At 33.7% G+C, this 23,569-nt stretch overlaps 1 long non-coding RNA gene and 1 other non-coding gene across 3 annotated transcripts; one reads left to right on the top strand and one right to left on the bottom strand.

The window, feature by feature from the left end:
- Positions 1–1,420: 1,420 nt before the first annotated feature.
- Positions 1,421–1,528, bottom strand: LOC131170987 (small nucleolar RNA R71). Its single transcript, XR_009141747.1, has one exon. It is a non-coding gene; the product is annotated as a small nucleolar RNA R71 (small nucleolar RNA).
- Positions 1,529–9,713: 8,185 nt separating this feature from the next.
- LOC110634059 (uncharacterized) lies at positions 9,714–13,015 on the top strand. 2 transcript variants are annotated; one of them, XR_002490933.2, is made up of 4 exons: positions 9,714–9,878; positions 11,375–11,454; positions 11,725–11,816; positions 12,708–13,015. It is a non-coding gene; the product is annotated as an uncharacterized LOC110634059 (long non-coding RNA). The 2 variants fall into 2 exon arrangements; XR_009141470.1 differs by having other exon boundaries at positions 11,725–13,015.
- The last annotated feature ends 10,554 nt before the right edge of the window (positions 13,016–23,569 follow it).

Below are 23,569 nucleotides of genomic sequence, written 5' to 3'. Positions count from 1 at the left end.
ATTTAATCCATTTCTTATGTGCTTATTTACATACTTAATGAAGGGCCCCATTAAGTTATATTCTTAATCCTTGGTTAAAGCACCGAAAGGAGAAAATCATGTGATAGATAATCAAGAAATTGGACTTAATTAACTTAGATCTATAAATAGACTAAGGATTAAGAGGATTAATAGATTGATTAAAGAACCTAATAGGCCTTGGTTAATTACAAACTCCACGAAAGTAGGATTTAATTAACCAAGACACTATTTGATTTACTCGAAAGAGATTTTAAAGGATTTTAGAATTGGTCTCCTTTAAATCCATAGATTTAGTAGATTGGGCTAGCTAGGGAAAGTCCCAAATTGACTTGAATATGGACCCTTAACTCCGGAATTGTCTTTTATCAATCGTTGTTTAGAATTTTTACCTTTGAGTGCTTAGTTTAATCTCTTTTTATCAATTTTCATTATTGATATTCTCAATTTCTTCATTTAGCCAATTATTAAATTAGTCATTTTTTAAATTTAATTTTGCATTTTCATACATTAAATTTCAAATTCCCAATTTTTTTTATTTGTTTGATTTAATTACAATTTTAGTATAGTTCATTTTACATTAAAAATTCAATTGAAAATATAACTCTTCATGGGAACGATATCTCTTTCTATACTACTTGAACGATCAGTGCACTTGCTGTGGTCCACATCAAGTTTTTGGCATCGCTGCCCAAGAGTTTTTTTAAGATTGAATTCTTGATTCTTTTAATTGTTTATAGTTTTTATCTTTATGATCTTTTCATTTTATGTTTGTTTGTTCTTTTTAGGTACTTTTTGATCTTGTATGAGAAGAGCTAAAAGCACAAGTGACACATCTCTTTTATACAATCCAGAAATTAAGAAGTTTTATAGAGCCAACAAGAAAGAAACTAGAAGAAGGAAAGAAGCTTTGAGAGCAACTGAAATTGAGACAGAAATGGCTAAGGAAAGAGTTAGAATTGGTGGTGATAATGGTGGAAATAATCAGATTAATGAGAATGAAGCTTGCGAGGAAGAAGTTATTAATGCTAATGTGCCTAGAGGAAGTATGATGGATCATGCATTCCCTCATTTTGATGACTTGAGAGAGCATTGCAAGACTAAGGATTGATGCAAATAGCTACAAGATGGATTTTGGAGTACTGAAAATGATTCAGAATTCTCAATTTGAAGGTCATCCTTCTGAAAACCCACACACTCACATTAAGAAGTTTGCTATGATCTGTGATATGCAAAAGCAACCTGGAGTATCTGATGATGCAATGAGGCTGAAATTATTTCCATTCTCTTTGAAAGATAGAGCATTGGATTGGCTTGATTCTCTACCTCACAATTCAATCACAAATTAAGAATAGCTCATTAATGCATTTCTTGCACAATATTTTTCACCTAGAAAAAATCAAGAATTAAGGAATCAAATGATAGCTTTTAGGCCAAGAGAAGATGAGACTCTTTATGAGTCATGGATGAGATGGAAGGAATTAGAGAGGCAATGCCCACATCATGCCATTCCAAAATGGATGATAAATTAGAATTTTTATACAAATGTCCTGCTATTAGAGGAATTATTAATGCTCAAATTGGACAAGAGTTCATTATGAAGCAGGAAGATGAAGCTTATGAGCTGTTAGAGAAAATTACAAAGAACACTAACCTTTGGAGTAGTCCAAGAAAGCTAGCTCCAACCCAAAGGAGGCAAACTACTGGAATGTATGATCTTGACCCATTTAATATGATCAATGCCAAATTTGATGCACTTACAAATGTCTTAGCAAAGAAGATGGAAGATTTAAGCATGCTAATCACTTCACCATCCTTTAGAAATCCTCAATAAGTTACTTGTGCAGAAGGAACTACCAGCTGTGGAGCAGATTATGGTGAGCAAGCTATTTATGCTAGGAATTATGGGTAAAAACATATAGGAAATCCTTATTCTCAAACATATTACCCAGCTTGGAGGAATCATTCCAATTTTTCATGGAGGAATCTGTAAAATCAAGCTTCAACTCAGAACTTTTCACCACAATAATAAGGGTATCAGCACCAACAGCCTAGGCAACCACCACCTGGTTTTTAGCAAAGAAATGCAAATCCTGCACCTCTACCAAAACAATAAGAACAAGGTTTTACAACTGAAGCTTTGCTACAATAAATTCTTACCATTCAAATTAAGCATGATGAGGAGATGAGAGAGATAAAAACGAGGTTGGAACAGATGCAAACACACAATAGGATGCTAGAAAATCATATTGCACATCAAGCAAGCTCTTTGGGTTCCAAATCTATAGGGAAGCTTCCTAGTCAAATAGAAAATCCAAGGGACCAATGTCATGCCATCACACTAAGGAGTGGTAAAATAGTGCATAGTGAGAAGAGTGAAAAAGTTGAGAAGAGAGAAAATGAGAAAGATGTTGAGGGAGATGAAAAACAAGAGAGTGAAAAAGAAGAAGGTCCAAGAAAAAGTAAAAATAAGGTTGAAGAGAAAGAAGAGAAATACATACCTCCAGAGCCTTACAAGCCACAGCTTCCCTTTCCATAGAGATTTCAAAAAGCCAAACTTGACAAGCAATTTAAGAAGTTCTTGGAGGTTTTAAAGAAGCTATATATAAATGTGCCTTTTATTGATGCTCTTTCCCAAATGCCTTCTTATGCTAAGTTTCTAAAAGAAATTCTCTTAAATAAGAGGAGGCTTGAACATTATGATACTGTAGGCTTAACTGAGGAATGCAGTGTTATCCTCCAAAGGAAACTTCCTCCAAAGCTCAAGGATCTAGGGAGTTTTTCAATTCCATGCCACATTGGGGAATCATGTTCTATAAAAGCTTTATGTGATTTAAGGGCTAGTGTCAGCCTTATGCCCCTCTCTATTTATCAAAAGCTCAACATGAGAGATCTTAAGCCAACTCACATTTCTCTTCAGCTAGCAGACAGATCAATTAAGTATCTAGAAGGGATCTTAGAGAATGTCCCACTTAAGGTTGGAAAATTTTACATTCTAGTTGACCTTGTCATTTTGGACATGGAAGAGGATTCTCATATGCCAATCATTTTGGGGAGGCCTTTCTTGGCTACATCTAGTGCTTTGATTGATGTGAAAGGTGAAAAGCTTACTCTTAGAGTTAGAGAGGATCAGTTAGTCTCCAACATTGGTAATAGCAAAAAGAAGCAACATGAAGATGTAGACTCTTATTTGAAAATTGATATAGTTGATGAGTTAGTGGAAGAGCACTTTAGAAAGAGTTATCCAAAGACTTCTCTTGAAACTTGTCTTGTCCATGCAGCCTTTGCACAGCATTTGAAGAGTAATCCACCATTTCCAATGGCACCAGTTTTTCAAATTGAGCAAGTGGAGAAAAGTGAAGTCAAGGACCCATCTCCCAAAGAAAAAGATGCACCAAAGGTTGTCAAGAAAGAAATGGTTGGATTTTTAAACAAAGTAACAGGAATCTTCTCATGTGATGGAAAGAAAATGAAGTATGGATTCATTGAAGCACCTATTGAAAATAGAGACGATAAGTTCCAATTTCAGCCACCATGAAACATGACAAGGGTCAAACTAATGACCTTAACTTAGCGCTTTTGAGAGGCGCCCATAGTTCTTTTTGTTTTGTTTTGTTTTGGTTAATTTTATTTTATTTGTTTTGTTTTGCTTAGTTTTGAATCACCCCTAGATTTAATTTTTGATAATTGACCAATTTTGCTTTGTGCAGATGCTTGTCAAATGGAAGATGAGAAAATGCAGATTGAGAGAGTTTTCTATTTTTTTTTTTTAATATGTGCTTATTAGGTTGCATAATTGATTTGACTCTAAATTTAATTTGTGCTTATTATGCAGCATATTTTGTCAAGTCAAAAGCTTGAATTATGCGAAAGGCATCATTTAAAGGAGTTCATCTCTTGCTTTTTCATTCTGATAAGTGGTTAAGGTAATATAACCAATTTATTTTCTTGATGTTAATGTTTAATGTGAAAGAGTGTGTTTGGATTGAAAAGGTGAATGATTCATTTGTTTGTGGAATAGAGCATTGAGTTGGTGTGTATATTTTGATTTTAATGTGTTGGGTTTGAATTCAGATTTTTGAGATGGATATTTCTTGTTGAAAATACCAATTTTGTTAAATTTTGGGCTTTAGAATGTGCATTCTTTGAATGAGAATGAGTTGGCATCGTTTGAGATAGTTTTTAATGTTTTAATATTGCGTATTAAGTGTAGAAATTGAGATTTCTATAGAATTTAGTGTTCATAAGGTAAATTCTGCAGAAAATAGAGTTCAAAGAGCAATTCTACAGTTGTAACATCCTCCCTGTTCGTATTCTGTATGTTTTGTTGCTTTGGTGACCTAGTGTCAGTTCGGGCAAGTCAGGATGTCTGGAACTATACTTCGGTGATAGTGAACAGACATATAATGATGAAATAAATAAAAATAAAATACAAGAAAAATTAAATAAAAATAAAAGAGAGAAAATGAAACTAAGTTAAACAAGCAGGCATCGTAGCAATGGGTGACCGCAACGGGAAGTTATGGCAAAAGCAATTGTCGACCCCAGGACTGCGGGAAACCCTCGGAATTAAATTTTGGGACATAATTAAAGGTTTATTGAAATATAATTGACACTATAAATATCAAAGAAAAATTAATAAATTAGTATAAAGAAAAACGAAAAATCCTGAAGCGAGGCATTTTGGTCATTTGACACCTAGAGTTGCCTTTTGACCTCAATATCCATTAAAAATAAATGGTATTACACTTTGAAAATGTCATGAAAAGTTAAATTGTGATACATTATATAAATAGTGAAGGAAATGAGATAAATGTGCAAATAATGAAACTTTGAATAATTAAACAATAAAAGAAACCTTAGTGCTCCACTAATCATGAATTATGGGACCTAAATAAAGTAAAGTGGACAGAATTTCAGTCCATCTTCATCCTCCCAAATAACCAGCCGAATTCCTCCATGAAAACTCCATTGCTGTAGCTCACTTCAAGCTCCATGCACTCCACTTCAAGTCATCTTTCACACATAATTCCTTCATTAAAGTTTGCCTACTCAACTTGAGGAAGATATTGGAAACAAGAAAAAGAAGATTTGGTGAAGTTTTAAAAAAGCTCTCAAGAGGTAAGTGTCCAAATCCCCTCCCTTGCTTTAGTAAACTTCATGTTTAGGTTGAGGTGAGTTGAATGGTGAAGAGAATGAAAGAATTTATTGAGTTATGGTATTGTTCAATTTTGGCAGCCATGAGAACCTATGTTGCTTGAGTTTTTCTTACCTCTAATGGATGGAAAATAATGTTGATTTAGTCATTTTAAAGTTGCAGTAATTTAGTTTCCATGTATATGTACATTGAGTACTTGAATTTAAGGGTTTGGAAAGCAATTTGTATACCTTAGCAAACTGCCACTTTTGGTAGCCTTTAAATTCATGAATTAGTGTTTGGTTTCATGAATTTTCTTGATGAATTATGGTGAAGATGAATTGTAGGCAGTGTATGTGAAGTAATGGTTGTGAGGTATATGTAATAATCAAGTGTTTTCATATATATATATTATGTTGAAATTAACTTTGCAAATTAGGGTTGTATAATATACATGGAGCACTTGTATATTCTGCCCAAATGGACATGATTGAGATATGATGAATGGTATAGAAGTGTTATGAATGTATATTTGTAGTTTTGGGAGGAGGAGAAGTGTCATTTAGAAGTGTTCTTTATGTGCAGATTGTGTGTTGTGAAGGCAGTGGGTAAATTAAACCATAAGTGACAATTGGTGACCTCAATTGGTATGAGGCCAATGGGAGGTGAAACTAGACACAATATAAACTAACTTTCATGAAGAAATATTGCCAAAATTCTGCCTAGAAATTGACCTTAAAAATGACCTAATCTGGAATTGATAAGTGCAAGCCCAGATTTTTGACCATATGAATAGTAGTCACTAAGATGACCATAACTCACTTAAAACAGGTCCAAATAACCTGAAATTTTTACCATGGAAAGCTTAGACATAGAGCTACAATTCTTATGAGGACACTAAAGCCCAGAAATAGCCAGAACCAAGTCAAATTGCTTGCCCAAGTTCGAGTACCAAAACTGCCAGAACTGAATTTAACCTAAAATTGACTAATTTTTGCACTAAAGATGCAATCTGTCCAGCTTTAGTAAATTGACCATATCTTGGTCTATACAACTCAAAATGACCTGAAATTTATGTCAAAAGTTCAATAAGACATAGAGCTACAATTTTGCTTCTTTAACTAGAAGCTAAAAACCAAGAGAAATAGGACTTTAAGCAAGACCAATCTAGCACACTAAAACTGAAAATGTGACATTTACATACAATGAAGCTTGAAGTAATTTAGCAATGAATGCCAACTTGTGAAAAGGGTAAATTGCACTATATTGGCAGCATATTGAATTATAAATTGTGACATGTTGATACTAGAATCAACTTATCCATGATATCTAGAAAGGTCAACATTTGCATTGACTTGTGAATTATATAATAACTAGTAAACTAAAAAAAAATGAAGAATTAAACAATTAATTTGTAATGTGCCTTAGTTTGCCTAGTTGACTAGTTTGGATAGGTTGGCATACCAATAGGATTATGACAGCTGTTCTATAAATGGCTTTATGCCATACTGTGTTTTTACGGCTTATTATGCCGCATTTTGATTTTAATAGCCTACGGCTATATAGATTGTGTTATTATACTTGGCTTATCACCTGATTGACTATATGGCTTTTTAGCCTTATTGTTTGCACACCAGGAAACACTTTGTGACCGATGGTGTGACGGCCCGAGGTACTAGGTACCCAGTGCCAGTATATCCGTTTATCTAGTCTGGTCAGTGTTTAGGCTACACGGGCAGTTAATTTAAGCATTATAAAATTCAAATAGCTAAATTCAGTTTATCGACATATAGCACCACCAAAATTAGCAAAAAAATGAAAGGTTAGCAAATAAAAGTAGAATCAGCAACTGCAAAGAATATCGATGTTATAAATTCATAAACAATTCATTTATTTTATTTTAGTATATATTTCTTTATATTTGGCACCACTAAGCAGAATTGCTTAGCGCGTTGCTTTTGCTACATGTAGGTATTGGAGACACAGTTGGAGAGCTCAACAGACCTACGATCGGGTGAGACATCAAATCTGGATAGGAGTCCAAAGTCATCTACACTACACTGCATACATGGTAGGACTTAGGATCTTGTGCAATGACTATTAGTTGTATTTTGACATTTTGTTATGTAGTATGTATATCATAAAACTGTCAAGTTTGTAATAATTTGTACATATTAAACTCCTATGGAGAGTGTTTGGATGAATGTAAATTATGATGGATTGTATTTTGAAACTATGAAATTTTGAGATTGAAAAATTAGTTGGAAGATTGAGATTATCATATTGAACTGTTTTTAGCAAGTTTAGAAGGACAGATTATTCGAAATACAAATGGCACCTTGTCGGATTTTTATTACAATTTTTGAAACACTGATTTTATTAAAGTATGAAAATAGAACCAGTATGTTATGAATATCACATAAAGACTTCTTAAATCAAATTGAGTTCAGAAAATGAGATAATCACAGAATAGGTGCTCCAGCACGCCTTGCTCGGCTACACTGTAAACGGATGAGGGGTGTTACAACAGTATTTGCTACTGTTCACATGCATATTTGTGCATAAATTACTATTCATAATAGAATTTAGTGCTTTCATTTTGCAAAAACAGTGTATTTAATTCATGTTTGGTCCTAATTTTGATGTTAAAGGAGTTTATGCAACTGATATTTTTCATTTTAATTGAGTTTTACCAACAACTATTTTGGAATGCATTTTTAAGTTTGCAACATTGTTTACGCTTTTTTTTTATTCATTCTGTTGAAAACTGCACAGCCTGGTGCACAGCTTATGCAGTTTTACTACTACTTAGCTAATTGTGTAGAAAATATTATTCATAGTGCACATTTCTGCAGAATTTACTATTCACAATAGTTTTTACATAGCCCATGTACTAACCTATGGAGCAACTCTTTTCTAAGAAATCCATTCACTTTAATAGTATTGTTGAGGGACTTTTTAACCTTAATTGTTTCCAAATTGCCAATTCTTCATTCAAGGTAAATTCTTCTCCCTTTATGCAACATTTCATACATCATTGCTATCACAAGTAAGCTTCATTTCCATTTAAACACAGTGGAATATTTCATGTCCATTTTATGCAATTGCTTATTTTAGTCCTTACTTGTGATTTATTAATTTGTTGCATTTTCATACACCAACTTCTTATATTTCATCCCATTTTAGCATTTATTTTGATATTGAGGACAATGTCCACTTTGAGTTTGAGGGTGTATATAAGATTTTTACTTAATTTTGCTTAAATTTTTTTTTTAATCATTTTAGTCTAAGTGCATTTCATTTCATACAATACATGCATCATACATTCATATTGTAAATATTTTGCACGCACACACATGCATACACACATACATACATACATACATATATACTTCATATAGCAACCATATAGAAAATTTGCATATAAATTATTATATTTAGTTAATGCATTTTTCATTTTTAGCAACCATGCATTCATGAAATAAATTTTTGCCAAGTCCTTTAAGTTATAGAAAGTTGCTTATAAGAGTAATTTAGCTTACCTTTGGATGGGTTTGTGGAATGAAAGCTTCCTAAGAGGTGTAAAGTTTCAAAGTGTTTACCTTTGCCTATATCTTTTAGCCAAAAAGCCACCCAACTACTCATTTGGAGATGGGAGTGTTTAGAGAGAGTTATAGGATAAAAGGTAGTTATACTACAAGAGAAATAGAATTTTGTGATGGATTTTTGTGACAGAAATATTCCATCACAAATTAGAGATGGATTTTTGACAGATTACATCACTGGGATGAATTTATGATGGAATATCCATCACAAATTTTTTAGTTATTTTTTTAATATTTTAATTATTGACGGACGAAATATTCCGTCTCTAAGTAGTCATAAATTTGTGACAAACGAATTTATTCGTCACTAATTTGTGACAAAAGAATGTTACCGTCAAAAAATTTGTGACGGAATATATTTCCGTTACAAATTTTGTGACGGAATATAATATTTCATCGCTAATTTGTGACAAAAAAATATTACCATAAAAAACTTTGTGATGGAATGTATTTTCGTCACATTTTTCCATCACTAATATGTGAGGAAAAAATATTGCTTTCAAAAACTTTGTGACGAAATGTATTTCTGTCACTAATTTGTGATGGAAAAATGTTGCCATCAAAAACTTTGTGACGGAATGTATTTCTATCACAAAGATTGTGAGAGAATACATTATTCTATCACAAAGTTTGTAACAGAAAACTTAATTCCATCACAAATTAGTGACGGAATACATTATTCCATAACAAATTTGTGACAAATAAATTAATCCGTCACAAAATTTAGAATTAATTTTTTAAATAATTTTAATAAATTAAACCATATTAATATAAAAAATAATTTGAAAGCTTTTTATATTATAAACATAAAGCCCTCAACCATGATTAATATTACTAAGTTTTTATTTTTTTTATTTACAAAGTTTTTTATTACAAAAATAACTTTTTTTTAATCTATTTTACCTTAAAACTATGTAATTTTGAAAAACCCTCTGCCTACTCACAAATAAACGTAACCCTTATCTCATTCTCTCATCTTATCAATTTTAGTCTTCTACTTCAGCCGCCTCTCTCTATTCCCATTCTCTCATCTGCCATCGCCCTATCTCCCTCAACCTCTCTCTCATCTCAGTCTCGTAGACTGCCCTCAAGCTCGCTGCTTAGCTCGCTTCTCACAGGTGAGTTGTCTCATTTTTGCTTCAGTGTACAGAATAATAGCAAAAGGCAGATCTCATTTGTGTAGACAAAGCAAGTAGCAGATTCTTGCCAATCGTACTATTGTTTTACATTCTCATTATTTTATCAATGGGCCAATCATACTATGCTATTATTCCTTTTTTTTTTGAACAACTTTTCTTTTTGAGTTTGTGGAGTTTAGATTGTATACCATAACTACCAGAATCAGTTTAATTAAAAATGTTCTCCGGAACTTTTTATGAGCATAGGAAGGTTCAAATGGATTCTATAAATCCTAAATATGTTCTCCGAAACTATTTATGCCAGACGGCCATTGACTCAGCCCAACCAGGTGATTTTGGGGAAGTTAAGAGGTTGCTTAAATTAATAGAGGAGCCATATGACGAGCAACCAAGGATGGAAAAATATGCTCGCCTTCCACCAACTTATGCTTATCGACCAGGAGTCTATATGCTTTCTTGTTCTTCATAAGTTACGTGCATGTATTGCAAATATCAAAAAAATATTTATTTTGAACTTGTATATAATAGCTGAATTAAGTTTTCTTTGGGAGTCTCGACAATAAAATGTAAAATGTGTTTATCTTTGCTACTTGATGTTGTTATAGCAGGTAATAGGTGGAAACATATATTTTTATTAATTTTTTGTTCTCATACGGGATTATGGTCCTTTTCCTAGTGAAGGGGAAACCTACTCGAGTTTTTCAAACTTATAGCAAACTTAAGGATACTGGTTTATTCAGTTAGTAGTTCAGGGAGTGGGGGAAATGTAAAATATAACCTGTATGAATTTTGTTTATGATAGTAATTGATTCATGGGAACATGAATTGCTTGATGAAATTTTTTTTTTCAATTTCCTTCTTATTTTTCCCTACCTTGCACATTTTTCCCATAAGAAGCAGCAGCTGACAGTATACATTCAACTTAGCCAGGATTCTTTATTTTTAATTTTATTTCAATCTTTATTTTTAATTAAATTTAATAGTTCCTTTTTATTTGATGAAGATGGGGAGAAGTTTTTGGTGGGTATCCCTTGATTGACGTATTGACAACGAAGTGAAAATTTATTTTATAGAATTTATTTGCAAAATTTATTTTACAAAATAGAATTTAAAATTTTTTATAGAATTACTAAATTTTAAAAATATAAATTACTGATAGATATTTTTATTTTTATAATTTATATTTTTAAAATATCTCAATATCTCAACCATAATGTTAATCAGAATCTTGACTAGTCACATGCTTCGACTATCATTAGGACAAAATTAAACTAACCAAAATTTAATTGCTCAACTAATTGGACTCTTAAGATTAGTTGATAACTGGATTGGTAATTTCCCTGATAACATATTTCATGTTGCCACTCCTCGAAGAAAATTCTGGATTAACTTTAGCCTTTAGGCACTTTATTTCCCTGAGAAACTTTTTTCTATTTTAAGATTCTTTTTCTAAGGATACTGTGCTTTCTTTTCAGAGTTCATCTAAGAATGCTACAGAAGTTCAGTTATGTCCAGAAATAAAGCAGCTCTTGAAAGAGGCGAGCTCCTTTTCACAGTGAATGCTTTTGTTATGAACATTTCTTTTTTGTTTTAATGCTAAGCAGTTTTTGCTTCTGTCTGCATTGAATGCCAAAAACTTCGAATTTCACACATAAATTATCATGTTAAGCTACAAGATGTTTGAGAGCGTATAATAAAGTATAAAAAAAGTATGTTAAGTTCCACGAGCATGTGGAGTTGACTATTTCTATTTGTTGAAATGAGACATTACTTTGTAGGAAAATGTGTTTATAATCTGTGTGGTTGACTTTTATGTTGGTTACAGGCCATCAACATTTGCTCAAGCTGTAAAACTTAGGAGGTTAGCTGCTGCAAAGGAGAAGGAACTTGCAAATCATAAGGCTATTTGCAATTGCAGTGATTAATTTTCCTTTACATAAATGCTGACATAATTATTGCATAAGTTTATACAACCATAATTTCTCAAGCCTGCTACTTGTACATGTTGCATAAATCTATGGAACAATTAATAATGCATTTACAAAAAAAATTATGGTTCATGGTTTTTCTCTCTCTCTATGTTAGCAAGTGTCTAATATAAAAATTTAGTAAATTTTTTTCCATGAGCCGCCACCCTGACTTGCCCAATTAAAGGCAAGGTGACCATGTCCCATTTGCAAATATCCCTCTATACTTTTGCTTGTGGTTGACCCTAGGGGTTTTCTTGCCAATCCTGTCATACTTCTTACTTTCGTTAATTTAATATTTAATATATTTCTTTATTTAATATAAATTATAAATTTATATATTTATTAATGATTTGATTTTATATAGATTTATTTTTTAAAAAAATAAAAAATATATTTTTAAATATTTAAATAATCAAATGTGGTTTTTAAAGAAATTAAAAGAATTTTTATTTCTTCACTTTTGTCATATTAATAAGAAAATACTGAGTATTAAATTATCATAAAAAACGCATATCCTTATTTAGAAAAAAAAAATAAATCCTTCGATCTTCTAACAAATATTAGATTCGAGTTTTTACTCTCTTAATTTCTTATAAAAAAATACCTCCCTCTCTCTTAGTTTTCTTGTAACTTACTTTTTTTTTTTTAATTCAAATCAATCATTCACTGAAATAACCTGAATATGACTCATTTATCACCTTTTTATTATATGCACAATAAAAATTTAATATAAACTTTTTTTATCATCTTTAATTTGTGTAAATTTTGCTATATCATGAATATTAGATCGTGAGATGATCTATCCCTGATCCGAGGTTCAAATTGATTTCATTGTTAGGGTTGTACCAGGGATATAGGTGATGAATCCCTATTTGATGCTAGCTGCAACATTGGAGCCAATCATGGTGGAGAAGATATGGTTTTCATCTAAAGGGCACTTTAAGTTTGGTTTATTATTTATGTTTTGGGAGTTTTGTGAAATCTTGTATTAGTTAATTCATGATATCATTATATGCATAACTATTATTGATAAGCGTTCCTATTGCAATAGTGGCTTTACCACTCCTATTAATATTAGTAGCTTTATTTGAAGTGATTGGGTTTGTTTGAATAATGTTGTAGTTTGGGTGGTGTAAAGTGGAAGTATTAGAGTGTTTTTTTTTTTTTTTCCATTTAAGTTTTGTAAAATTAGCCTAATTAAGAGGCTTTTGCACATTCTGGAATAGTTGGAATGCTGTTAAAATTTTTTTAGATAAATATTCATATGTGTATATAATATAACATACATATTAACATTATGTTAAAAACTTAAAGTAAATATAATTTCATCTAGCCATAGATGACCGTTCGGTGATATGCTCACTGGAGGGTGAGCTTTTATCGAATTGTCCTGAAGGACAATTTGGATATGCAGTGTCTATATTCAATATCTGCAAATGGATGCTTCTTTACTTATGCACAAGTAGAAATTTAGTGGTATCTCATTATGTTCTCTGATTGCATATATAGAAATGTGATATTTTATTTAATAATCTTAAATGGAATAGCACATTTTTCACATCATGCAATTGGAGAACCTAAGGGAGATGCTGTCGAAATTTTTGCATATGCACGGTAAAAGTGTTCGTTTGTAGTTGTATAGACAGTGCATTTTCGAATGGTTAGGGCCATACCCTTTCAAATTAGTTGTGCAATTAAAGATACTAATTTAGGAACTTTCTAAATTTTAAAAGATTTAATGAGTAATTGTATACATTTAATTAATAAGTAATTTTAAATGAAATGATAAACATTTATTCTAGTATTGTCATACCTTATCCCTTCGTAAGGCATAACATGACCCCGTAGTATACTTAATGAATTACCGAACTTCGCCTATCAATAACCAATTAAATACACCACAAGGGATTTTATAACAATTTTATCGATTTTTGAAGGTGGTGAGCAGTTTTAATAGGTATTAAAAACTTTTAATTTCATTTTAAAGACTAGGTAAAAATTTTGATAACTTTTATTTTTTCGCAAATTTTATAAAAATTTCGATAGAGTGCCATCTATAATTGAGAAAAACCAAAATTTTAAACCTGTAAAAAGTACTTCCAATCAATCACTTCACAAATCTCAACCTCCAATGCAACTCAAATCCACATAATCAACCCAATCAACACAAATGCAATTCAAAATTCTCAATTCACAATATTTTCAAAACAATTAAATAAACTCATCAACATTGCATTTAAAATAGTTAATTTACATTCACAAGTTAAATTTACAGATGGAAATTTCAAAAAAATAATATTATTATAAGTTTACTGTACAACTGCTCAATTTACATTAATACATATGACACTACAATATTTACATTAAAATAAACTACAAGGGTATAAATAAATACCCGTACAAAAAGGTCAATGTAGTCCTCTCAATAGCAGCTCACTCTACTGCTTTCTCCATGCCCTTATCTGCGACAGCAAAATAAGCTATCGCTAAGTATAATTTACTCAGTGGTGCATAATAAAATTTAAAAAGCTGAACATAAACCATTCATTGCCAAATCATAATTTAAACATTACACAATCACATTTCACAATTTTCAAATCACATTCATAACACAATTTTGTCAAATAATTTAATAAACACAATGTTGCCAATCCATACACAATTTAAGTCATGACACAAAATTTCTGATCAATGCCGTGTTGTACACCATGACAAAGCAATCTTCAATCTCACTAATCGAAATCAATGGGGGTGGTAGCTAGCTAGCTAATGAGTACTCATCCGATCTTGACCTCAACTGGTAAGCCAGAGAGGAAGGAAAATAATCGATCTCAACCCCATAAATGGAGGAGGAATAATATGGTACTGTCATGCTAAGTTTGACTCCAAAATCAATTTAAAATAATTTGTTCAAAAATTGCATGAAAAATCCAATCAATTTCCCAATGTCACATTTTCATTCACAAAGTGGCAACACAAAAGTTCTTAGACTCATAATTAAAATAGAAATTTCATAATGCATACTAAATCAAATTTTCAATAAGAAAATACTTAAATAAGGTTTATTGTGCACAAACCTAATTTGAGTCGCTTCTAGGCCTTGACTCAATGTTCCTTATTCTTTCCCAGATCTTTTTCAACTGAACATATAATTTACAGTGTTTTAGTATCACATCTCATAATTAATCCAATAAATAAATTCACACCTACTTAATTCTAGCCTAAATTTGTTTAAAATAACGTTATTTGAAGTTTGCATTTCGAGGTTACTATTCATGTTACTATTCAAGTCAAAATGTTGACTTTCTCATACTTAGTAGGTATGTGAATTCCAATTACACCCACATACTACATTTTGAGTACCTAATTTGTTGGCCTTGGTTGCCATTTCAATTTCTATGTCTCCTAAGAGAATTTTTAATTTTTCAGTTTTGGTCCCCCGTTTTGCACTATTTCATTGGTCTAGTTACTGTAGGAATTTGGCTAAGTGTCCTTCATCAAAGTTGTTTCTTATTGTCTTAGCTTCAATTCTCCTTTTGAATCACTCCATTTGGAGTTTTTTTAGCTCAAGTTATGTTAATTTTAAGTTGGCTACCCAGATTGGTCCTAACCCAAAATTCTGGGTAACCTTTAGGTTCTGGCAGTTTTGTGGTGCCAAATTTGGGTGGCAAATTCACTTGGTTCTTGGAAGAATTTGGGTTTGTATACTTCATGAAAGTTGTAGTAAATTGTCATAGCTTTCCAATGGTATAAAATTCAGGTCATTTGGACCTGCCTAGTCGAAGTTATGGCCAAATGAACAAACACTGTTCATTTAGTCATTTTTGTACAGTGGTAGTGCATATTACCCGGATTTGACCTAATTGTTCACTATCTTAATGTCATTTTATGGGCATGGTTTCTACACCAAAATTATGGCATTGTGTGTCTACTTTCATATCCAATTGGTCTCACACCAATTGGGGTGGTAAAATTACATTTTTGGTCGCTGAAAGTGACCTAGCTCATACTGCCTAAAATTAACCCTTCTCCAATCCGAATTGCATTACACTTCTAATCATGCTAACACATCTCAATTGGTCACAATTGACCATTTATAACCTCAATTAGGCTCAATTGCACCATTTCCTCCAAATTTTCCTCCAATTTCAATAGGATCAAGAGCCCTAATTATACCAATTGTTCAATTAGTTAAATCAAAGAGCATAATCTTATTCTACACACTTAATTAAGCTCACATACCATTTTTTTCTCATCAAAATCATGCAAAATCCTAATATCCTCATGTGGCTGAAATTTCTAAATGATCCAACATACTTGATTTGTTTGAATTTTTCGTAATTTCTAAGTTAATTTTTAACTACTTAACCATGAATTTGAAGAGAAATTAGGAGAACAATCACTAACATTTTCTTTGTATTTCAACTCTTCAATTATCTCACTTTCTTCCTTCTTTTCCTTCTTCAATCTTCTTGTCTAGTTGTAATAGCAAGGTTTATCAAGAAAGTTGGGGGAATTTATGGTTAATTTGGGGGTTTAAAAAGCTTGAAATCAAGCTTTAATGGAGTTTTTTTGAGAGAGAGAGAGAGGGAGGAAAGGGATGAGCTGGCCAATGTGGGGTTGAAGATGAAGAAATAGATTTTCAATTTTTGTTGTTTTATTCCCCATTTGACTTAGTCAATTTTCAATTAATTAAAATTTAATTATGATGTCATTGCTTATGTCACCACATGATGTCATAATTTTCATTTTCTTCACTTTTTCTTTTTCCTTTATTTTTCCTTGGTTCTTTAATTTAATTCTATATTTCAAAATTTTAATTTCTCCAATTTTATTGGATAGTTAGGTCATGAGTCACCACTAGGGGTGAATTGACCAATTTGCCCCTCGCCGGTCTGATCCGATTTGCAAATAATTTGGTATTTCTTCTGGAACCCTGACCTAATTATTTGACATACTTATCAACTCTTTTCTATGATTTGCTCTTTTCCACCAGCTTCACCATAGTCCTTAGGACTGCGGTATCACAATTTTCCATTCAAAATTAGGATTATAGTTGACCTCGCAATCACTTCCCAGTAAGGTCACCCATCACTGTGACCCCCGGCTCATTTAACCTTTTTTGCTTTGTTTTTCTTATTTATACTTCACTATCTGGTAATCACTATTTATTTCTATTCAAGGCTTTTCTAGGTGTCATAAACATAGTTCTAATCTTCTTAATTGTCTGGACTGACACCAGTTATCGGAACAGTGGAATATACCAGGCTATGCATATAGGGGTGTTATAATTCTCACCCCCCCCCCCCTTAAAATAAATTTCGTCTTGAAATTTTACCTGGCATTAGTTTCTGAATAGCTGTGGGTGCTCTCTCCTCATGTCCTCTTAACTAGTGGTATCTGCTTGTTCCTTAGCTTCTTCACCTCATATTCTAGAATTTCAATAGGTTCTTCCTCATATGTGAGGTCTGGATTTACCTCAATCTCTTCTACTAGTAGTACATGAGATGGGTCTGATCTATACCTCCTCAATACACATGGAAGACATTATGTATCTTCTCTAGCTCTGGAGGTAATGCCAATCAATATGCCAGAGGACCTACTCTTTCCAGAACCTCATATGGTCCAATGAAGCGAGGACTCAGTTTCTCCTTTCTGCCAAATCTCATAATTTTCTTCCAAGGGGAAACCTTGAGAAATACCTTATCACCCACTGCATATTCAATATCCCTTCTCTTCAGATCAATATATGACTTCTGACAGTCTAATGCAGCCTTGAGTCGATCCCTGATTAGTCTGATTTTCTCCTCTGTCTGTTGAATAATTTCTGGGCCAATAATCTTTCTTTCACCCACTTTATCCTAACACAGGGGAGTTCTGCATTTCCTGCCACACAAAGCTTCACATGGAGGCATCCCAATGCTTGATTGATAGCTGTTATTGTAAGCAAACTCAATCAAGGCAAGAGTATAACACCCTAGGCAAATCCCACATCGGCAAAACACGGGAGAGATGCTGGGTTTATAAGTTGATTGTTTGTAACTTCTAGTGACGCGTTTTAAAATCGTGAGGGCTTTGGCCTAGAGCGGACAATATCACTAGTGGGCTGGGCCATTACATTTGTGGTATCAGAGCCGCTCCGCGTGCAACCTTGAACGATGGTGGGGCAAACCTCAGCGAGGACGCTGAGTCCCATAAGGGGACTGGATTGTAACACCCTAGGCAAATCCCACATCGGTAAAACACGGGAGAGATGCTGGGTTTATAAGTTGATAGTTCGTAATCCCTATTGAAGCGTTTTAAAACCGTGAGGGCTTTGGTCCAGAGCGGACAATATCACTAGTGGACCGGGCCATTACATTTGTCAAATGTAATGGCCCGGCCCACTAGTGATATTGTCCGCTCTGGGCCGAAGCCCTCACGGTTTTAAAATGCATCAATAGGGATTACGAACCACCAACTTATAAACCCAGCATCTCTCCCGTGTTTTGTCGATGTGGGATTTGCCTAGGGTACTACAAAGAGTGTATCCCAACTACCTTCAAACTCAATCACACAAACCCGTAACATATCCTCCAATATCTGTATTACTCTCTCAAACTGGCCATCTGTCTGCGAGTAGAATGTCGCACTAGAGTTTAATCTAGTTCCTAGGGCTCTTTGCAGACTATCCCAGAATCTAGAAGTGAATCTAGGATCTTTATCTGACACAATCAACACTAGCACTCCATGCAATCTCACTATCTCATCAAGGTACAGTTTGGCTAATCTCTCTAAGCTATAGTCCATTCGGACCAGTAGAAAATGAGAAGACTTAGTCAATCTGTCCATTATGACCCATACTGCATCATGGCTCTTTTGTGTCCTCGGAAGTCCCATCACTAAATTCATGGTTATCCTTTCCCATTTCCACTCAGGTACTGGCAATGGATGTAGTAAACCAGCTGGGACTTGATGTTCTACCTTCACTTGCTGATAAGTTAGGCATTTGGAGACAAAAGTCAGCTACATCTCTTTTCATACCCATCTACCAGTAATGCTCCTTTAGCCCTCTGTACATCTTAGTGCCACCAGGATGCATAGCAAAAGGAGACTCATGTGCTTCTTTCATAATGATCTGTCTCAAGTCAACATCATTAGGGATGCACATCTTGCCCTGGTGTAGCAGTAAGCCATCATCTCTCATAGAGAATTCAGGTTTCTTGCCATTTTGAGCTTCCTTCATCAATTTCTGATATTTCTCATCATTCTGTGCAGCCATTTTAATCTGATCAGTCAACACTAGTTGTACAGGCCATGCAACTACTGTCTGTCCCTCATCATTAATCTCTAAATTAGCATGCAGTGCTTTCAACTCATATACCATGGACAAGGAAAAATTCTTAGACTTGCCATAGTCTTTTGACTTAAGGCATCAACCATCACATTAGCTTTCCCTGGCTGGTAGTCTATTAGACAATCACAGTCCTTTATCAGCTCTAACCATCTCCTTTGTCTCAAATTCAATTCTTTCTGGGTGCCCAAGTACTTCAAGGTCTTGTGATCTGTGTAGATGTAACACTTCTCCCCATATAGATAATGTCGCCAGATCTTCAGAGCAAATACAATGGCAGCAAGCTCTAAGTCATGTGTTGGGTAATTTCCCTCATGTGGTTTTAGCTGGCGTCATGCATATGCAATGACATTCCAATCTTGCATCAGTACACAGCCTAACCCATTGTGAGAAGCATCACTATAAACTGTATACTCTTTACCCGGTGTCGGTAAAGTTAGAACTGGAGTTTCAGTCAAACATCTCTTCAATTCATCAAAATTCTACTGGCATTTATCCGTCCACTGAAATTTTACATCTTTCTGAAGTAGCTTAGTCAGTGGAGAAGCCAACATAGAGAACCCCTTCACAAATCGGCGGTAGTATCCAGCTAAACCCAGAAAATTGTGAATTTCTGTGATATTCCTGGGTGGCGTCCAATTAAGGATAGCTTCTATCTTGCTGGGATCTACTTTAATGCCTTCTGTCGACACTATGTGCCCTAAGAAAGAAATTTCTTTAAGCTAAAATTCACATTTTGACAATTTAGCGTATAGCTGTTTCTCTCTCAAAGTCTGTAGTACAATCTGCAGATGTCTATCATGCTCCTCTGCACTCTTAGAATAGACTAATATGTCATCAATGAATACCACCACAAACTAATCTAGGTATGGCCTGAAGATAGTGTTCATCAGGTCCATAAATGCAGCCAAAGTATTGGTTAACCCAAATGGCATGACCAGGAACTCATAATGGCCATATCGGGTTCTAAAAGCAGTTTTAGGGATACTCTGCTCTTGCACCTTCAGCCGATAATAACCCGATCTCAGGTCAATTTTAGGGAACACAGCTGCACCCTTCAACTGATCAAATAGGTCATCAATGCGGGGTAATGGATATCTATTCTTTATTGTCACCTTATTCAGCTTCTGTAATCAATACACAAGCGGAGAGTGCCATCTTTCTTCTTAACAAACAACACTGGCGCTCCTCAAGGTGATACACTAAGGCGAATGAAGCCCTTGTTAAGTAGTTCTTGCAACTGCACCTTCAACTCTTTTAATTCTGCTAGTGCCATTCTGTATGGTGTTATGGAGATTGGATCCACACCAGGCATAACATCAATCTCAAACTGCACTTCTCTTTCCAGAGGTAATCCTGGCAGCTCATCAGGGAACACATCTAGAAAGTCACATACGGTAGGAATGTCCCTCAATGCTGGACTCCCCACTTGGGTGTCTACCACATGTGCCAAGTATGCTTCACACCCCTTTTTGATCATTTTCTAGCCAGTGCAGCCGAAATGATGTTTGCCTTTCCCCGTGTATTATCACATCATCGTACTGAGGGAGACCAAAAGTGACTGTCTTCAGTCTACAGTCAATCATGGCGTGATGCCTAGCTAACCAATCCATGCCCAAGATAATATCATAATCTCTTAATGGCATTTTAATCTGATCGGACAGAAAAGTATGTCCTTGGATCACTAAAGGACAATCTCTATACATTCTATTTACCCTAACCTCTTGTCCCAACGGACTTATTACTAGCACCTCAAAATCCATTTTCACACTAGTAACAGCAGTAAGGAAAGCAATGCTGGCACTAACATATGAGTGTGTAAACCCGGGGTCAAACAAAACATACACATCTTGATTAAAGATTGAGAAGGTACCAGCAACTATGTCTGAAGTCCCAGCCTCTTCTAGCTATCTCATGGTGTAGACTCTAGCTAGAACTTGCTCAAGCTGATTTACTGTGCTCTGACTTCCTAGGGTACTACCACTACCTCTGCCTCTGCCTCTGCCTCTGCCTCTGCTAGCTGGCTGTGAACCCCTCGGTGTAGAGGTTTGGGCTGATCCCTATGATGTGGCAGATGGTCCAAAACAGCGTGGACTAGTACAATCTTTTGCAAAATGTCCGGTCCCTCCATAGTTAAAACATGTGCCTATGGCTTTGAAGCATACCCCACCATGTGTTATGCCACAAGGGAGCGGCAGGACGCTACTGGTTACACATGGAAGGATGTTTCTTCATCGACTCGTGACTTCTATTGGCAGGAATTTATGGTAATTGTTATTTATTTCTAACAAATATATATACTTACTGTTATTGGTATAACTATTTTAATACTCAAAATACTTATTTTTTTGAAAAAATATCAATGGAATGTAATTGATGATGGCATAATTAAAGATACTTAGGATAAAGTGGCATCTCTCATATATAATAAGAAATTATTCACTTGGCGGAAGAAAGGAGCAAAACCTATAGGTGTTGCCCAAGATGTATGGGATAGCTGGATGGCAACTGGTCCACTCCAGAGTAGATTGCTAAATCCTGTATCACCACTCAAAACTGGCATAGCAAGACTTGTGGTCCAGACACTAGTTTAAGCAAACATACTGGTGGTTCCAGGTCTAATGTGGAACACTGTCTGAAAATGGTACTGCATTCAACTTTTTACTTCATTAATTAACTATTATTATGTATTTTATAACATTAACTATAGATTATTACTTTAAACTTATATAAATTTTAGGCAGAAGAATTGCACCGTGATCCTAATTCATGGGAGGTGTTTAAAGAAGTTGCATAAAAAAAGGATGGAACCTTTGTTGATGCCAGGTCTCAGAGCGTTAATGTAAGTAATTTTTATATATTTTTTTATTTTCATTTGGATTACTATGAATATGTTATTGTTATTAAATTTCATTTCATTTTTACTGTTATTTGTATATTATGAATGTTTTAGAAGTGCTTAGGTTTGCAAGCAAATTATTTAGTTTTAGTCGTATGAGAATTTTGGAAGTATTATTTTAATTACAAAAATATTATTTTGCCTTCATGGCAAATATGACATGTTTTGGTACAAATGATACTTTGCTAAAATTTTGATACTTATTAAGATTTTAAATTATTGTATACATTTAATTTTCACATTTATTGTTATTGTATTAATATTTATATTTCATTATCAAAGTTAATGTAATAATGATATGATTCAATCTAATATTGTTGATTTACTATTATTAATTGAGCTATATTATTAATGTTAGAAGTTCTTGTGTTTGTGTATAAATGTTGTAGCAGTGGATGGTATAAGGAGAATATTGGAAGTGTTATTTTATATGCAGGAACATTATTCTGCCTTAATTAGCAAGTATGATATGTCCTGTTACAGAAGAGACTCTTCCGAAATTTTCTTAATTATTAAGTTTATAAATTGGAATTTTTAAATTTCATTTTCCTAGTTTTATTGTTACTTGCAATTAATTATTAACTCTAATAATTATACACGAGATCAAATGGAGGCTATGGTAGCTACTGCTACTGCTTATGTTACTTTGAGCTCAGAGGATGATGATTCACAAGAGATCTCAGCCAATGTGAATCATCTATACTTGGCTATTGTAGGTGGCGAAAAGAAGCGGCACGTGCACGGTTTGGGCTCTCATGCTTCAACTTTGTACCCAGACTCATTCAACAGCTCTGCCACTTAACGTAGTATAGCTACAATGACAGATCATATTGCTGATGATCGCATTAGAGTGCTTGAGGAGGAGATCATGTGCATAAGGGAAATCAAGAGCGAATTCTCTAGCAATGAGTTGAGGAGGAGGTATCGCACCTCAGGCAACAGAGTGAGGAGCAGTTTCACTCTATGTAGGAGGAGATGAGGCTTCTAATGCGGCAGATGGTGTCATCATCTCGCCCTTCAAGTGATTCTATTGATCCCCATGATCAAAGCACACCAAATCTGTTGTATGATATTGTTTATATATATTTGCTAACTAAACTTATTACTTGTACGGTTAACTTTATATTTTTTATAATATATGGTATTTTATTTACTAATTATTGTACATTTTATTATTATATTTATTTATGCTTATTACTAATTATATAAATATAATAATTCTTAATTCACTATTATTTATTTATTATTAAAAAGTTAGAATATTAAAAATGTAACATCCCCACTGTACGTGTTCTGTACGTTCTGTTGCTCCAGTGGCCAAAAATTAGTCCAGGCAAGTCAGGATGTCTGGAACTACACTTCGGTGATAGTGAAAAGACATATAATGATGAAATAAATAAAAATAAAATGCAAGAAAAATCAAAGAAAAATGAAAGAGAGAGAAAATGAAGCTAAGTTAAACGAGCCG

This window comes from Hevea brasiliensis, chromosome 11 (genome assembly GCF_030052815.1).
Source record: "Hevea brasiliensis isolate MT/VB/25A 57/8 chromosome 11, ASM3005281v1, whole genome shotgun sequence".
In the NCBI taxonomy this organism is placed as follows: Eukaryota; Viridiplantae; Streptophyta; class Magnoliopsida; order Malpighiales; family Euphorbiaceae; genus Hevea; species Hevea brasiliensis.
The sequence above is the reverse complement of the archived record's forward strand: the minus strand, read 5'-3'. Positions and strand labels throughout refer to the sequence as shown.